A 4,759-nucleotide genomic window follows, 5' to 3' on the forward strand; every position below is an offset into this window, starting at 1 on the left:
TTTATCTTTCAAGCCCTGAAAACAAATGAGAAGTATAGTCATTAAATCCAACACTAAAAATACTACATACTGAAATAAATAGGCACATGTCTTTATCACCAGGTTAATTGGCATAGACAGGGCTGTTCTGTGGTTACAGCTCTTGGCCATCTCCTTTCCACAGGTGTTACTATAGGATGGAAGGTTCAAGGAGGTGGAATACCAAAATACTTGAAGAGGAGGATAAACCTTCTAAATTATTCCAACTGAACATTCATCTTCCATCCTCTTGAAGGCATTCTGATAAGTGGAAAACACTATTAGAACACTGTAGGGGCTACACGCTCACTGTTCAGAGATGGGGTTTTGTTGTAGGAGCACTTGTGAGGTCAATTTCTTCTTATAGATTATTTCAATTTTTTTTTGAAAGGCAGATTTTCTGTTGGTCTAAGGGCCACACAGTGCTTCATCTTTGAGGGATCCTTTTGTGGCGTAATAAATGTTCAAGTCCTCTGCCAAATGGGGTGAGTATAGTGTACAGCAAAGTACTTAATTTATTTGGAAAAAGGCGGTACAGTATACCTAGCTGGTGACCACAGGAGTGTTGCCCAGCCTTCCCACCTCTCCCTGGCCTGGCTGGCACTCTTCAGGTTCCCGTATTCTCTTCTTGGGTTCCTTTTATCATATATTGAAAACTGAATTTAAGTCTTAATGCCAAGGATTCTATATGAGCTGCACAAGCCATTTCTGTATCTATAGGGGCTACACTTTTCATGTGGGACTTTATGTAACAACAACAATCACAGTGCAGTTAACTCTTTCATATCCAGCACCTAAGGGACCAGGGTGCTGCCAGTTTAAAAAATACCATGTTAAGTGAGAGAGAGGTATAACTACCCTGGCAGTTTATAATGCTAAATATATCATAAGTGAAATGTTTTATAACAACCTGATCAACAGAATTAAGCATCTTACCCATTCTTAGCCTGCCTGAGGATTAAAAGCGTTTATTATAGGCGTTTTAAGATGCAGGAATAACCGGCGTTAGCTCTCTCGGTGTCATTAAAAATACGACATTGTACTGAGTCCTGGGAATAACTGTTGTACAACACAGTTTTCAAAAAACAATAAAATTAGGAGAACTGTTATTTGGACTGTCACGGAAACAAATAGTGAAGAAAATACAGTAATATCTCCGTTAGCGGGTAGTAATGATAAAATAGTCATAATCGAGTATAGCATAATAATAATAATAATAATAATAATAATAATAATAATAATAATAACAATAAAAGAATGTTAAGATATTTTTCCCTTATCAAGGACATACAGTATTTGTTCAGATCCTCCTCTTGAGACTAGAAGGGAGAGTATCTGGCAGGATGTTGACCAACCCCAGTTTACTCAGGTCAGAGTGAGGTTCTAGAGATCCTCTCAGTAAGAGGACCAATTGGAGAAAGTACTGTATGTGTTCCTGCCCTTATAAGGAATTTACTCATTAGAAAACATCCGTCCTCTAACACGACCCGTGCTGTCATCTAGAGAGAGGGATGGGGCAACAAAGGTGCTCTAAGGTGGTTAGAAACGACCCTGGATAAGAGTGATGGTAAATTCTCCTGAGAACAATGAAGAGTGTGATTCCTAACCTCTGCCAGATGAGATTTTTGATCAGCTGCAGCTTGTCCACACTCAGAGGAGGATTTCAAGTTGTTTCCATTATATCAGAGAACACGTGGATGTAGTGTTGTGTTTATGGCTCCTCCTAGAGCTTCTAAAACATATGATAGTGCACAGAAGTTGGTCGACATTAATAGCCCTATTATAGTGTGGCAGGAACTACTTTCTACACTTTCAGAGTTATATCAACTTCTTCAAAGTTCTTTCTGATTTTGGCAGGAAATGAGGAAGAGGAAAACTTTTATGTTTACTGTAGTTTTCTATTGGATTATATATTGTATAGCCAGAATTTTAAAGGTGTGTATTCTCTGCTTCATAAAATGCCCAATAGCTAGTTCTTAGTGGTTCTAGATGGATTCTTTACAGAATATTGTACAAGCCTTCCGGGAGGCAAGTCCAACCTTCAAGCTGAATTATACCATTCATCATAAGGTCTCCTTGCTTGTATATGAGTAAGTTTGTCTGTAAATCTTTTAGCTGGTCATACTGTGCTTGACTACCATGTTGTAAACTTTTGTAACCAGTCTACATCAGTCCTTAGGTTCCTGGCTTCTAATGGGGACTTTGTGAAGGATGAGTTGGTACTGCTCAAATGAGATGTGTTCCATCATAATTGGTCCTTTTTGATGGGATAACCTTTAAGCCATCCACAGAGTCAGGGCTTCATGTTATATCTTTGATAACTCACCAAAGATAGTAGGCAGCTACCAAACTGGGAGGTCTGTACTACCGCCTGGCAAGATATTGGAAGCATAAAGTATTGTCTAATGGTAGACCCTGCTACCATATGGCATCACAATTGTGACCAAGTTCCAGGTTACTGATCTGACTTTCTGCCTCATTTACACACAATTGCAGGGTCTCAATTTTTTTCTCTTACTATTGACAACACAACATACATATATGTTTTCTTTTGATCTTTTTTTTATTTCTTTTATTATTATTATTGTTATTATAATTATTATTATTATTACAGTCTATTATTAATTTATTTTCAAATTTGTAATTTTATTAAAAATTTTATTTACTATGAATTATTATTACATAACCCCGCTGTGATGTGGGTCAGTGACCTGTACCGGGTGGGCTAATTCCTATTATAAAAAAAAAAAATTATGTACAAAGTCTTAGACCACATGAGTGTCAACAGCTATTTACATCAGCCAGATTGACTCAGTGTATTATAAGAGGTTAACATCCCAGTAAGGTGAGCAGACTGTGAGCACTAGTAACTGGTGTTTACCCATGCCACCATCCTCTCTTTAATCTAGCTGCCTCACACACAGTACTGTTGATGAGTCATTGATGAAATACTCTTCAAATCCAGTTTAAAGACAAGCCCATCAGTAAGTGACTTAGATACCATCTCTCCTAGTGATCCTCAAATAGCACTGAATGGACTGATCTCTGACTTCACGATAGCCACCCAGCTGACAGGTGGTGACAACCTTTAATGGTGACTGTTGCTTTTAGTAAAGTCCTCCTTTTAATAGCTATGACTGTAACAAGGAGACATGCCTAACAAACTACTGTACTACTATCAAAATCTAACTGATTTCAATTTGTAAAATTAGTAAAGACTGTATTGTACAGTACTGTCTTAAGTTGCTTAGTTACAGGTTCAGCTATAAAATGTTATCTCTTGATAAATTAATTTCTCCCTTGAAAATATAGAACTGATTCAGGCAGGAGGATGTTCTTAACCACTCACCCAGATTATAAATCTTATCAAGATCTCAAGCGAAAGATAAATTAAAACACACTGTTCCTCTTCCCTCAGGAGGACCACTGGAATGTACAAGAATATCAAATATTTCTCCAGGAGTGAATGACAGGAAGTAAGGAAGGTTATGGAGAGAGACTGTACCAAGCTGCCATCACTAGTGTGAACTGGAATACCTGTATACCCATATATGTCAAAATTTATACCAGTTTTGAACTAAATTGATACACTACAGATAATTACAATACAGTACAGTAATTCTTAAGATTTATACCCAATGCACACCATCAGTAACTGGAGACCACATGATGGATTTGCCACATAAAGAGATAGAGACAAAAATATACACAGGAAAATCCTATAATTAGTCTCTTCTTTTAAAGACTACTTCTTGGTTCTGTTCATCCCTTGAGGTAATCATTGCTACATCACAGTCATCATTAATCTTCCAGACAGAAATGTTTACCTGGTAAGATATATTCCCTTGATTTGGTTCTAATTTCTGAACACTCATACACCTTCAAGAACTGTTAACACTGTGAAATATGTGCAGTATGTTCATAAAGGTATTTGAGGACATACTATATAAATGAAATAAACAGTTATAAAGTTGTATACCCAGGGCTCCATAGAAATGTTAGTTATACATTCTGCAATATTGAATCCATGTTATATTCACTATAGCCAAACAAAGTCTCTGATAACATGCACTTCCTACACCTAGTGTCATAGATTTATATTATTATTGTCTTGGATAAATATAGTCAAGAGAAATATTTAATGGCAGCAGCTGGATGGTCCAAGTACAGTACAGTACAGTACTTTAATGGACTATTTCCATGTGCGTTATAGTAAACAGTACAGTACAGTACAGGTATAGTATCTACAGTACAAAAATCCTCCTATACATAATTCAGATTTCTATGGTGATAATTCTATATAACACGGACTCCACTCTGTACTAATTACCTTTAAAATATTACTCATAAAAATTTAAATAAATAAATAATAATAATAAAATAAAGTAGGTTTGGGATATATCATGACTTTATATAAAGATTTTTATCATAATCAGTAGAAATTTCCTGTATACAGTACTGTATAGCGATAAATTTTTCATTTCCGAGGAAATCGGGCAGGAAATATTTCAGATGTACCTTCGAAAACAAATGCATTATTTGCTTACCAGAGGCACAACCGTGGCTGCTCACTCAAGCATTCACACTCACCTGCTCAGTCTTTCTGAGTGAGTGAGCGAGAAAGCAACCGACTCTGCTGCAGATTAGACTTATAAAGGTGGGTGTAAATGTGTTGCTAGTGACATGAAAAGTGAAGTGAAGATAATGGAAGGTTTATGGAAAAGATTTACTACTGTTAATA

The sequence above is a fragment of the Homarus americanus genome, unplaced genomic scaffold (genome assembly GCF_018991925.1).
Source record: "Homarus americanus isolate GMGI-L3 unplaced genomic scaffold, GMGI_Hamer_2.0 scaffold53377, whole genome shotgun sequence".
Classification (NCBI taxonomy): domain Eukaryota; kingdom Metazoa; phylum Arthropoda; class Malacostraca; order Decapoda; family Nephropidae; genus Homarus; species Homarus americanus.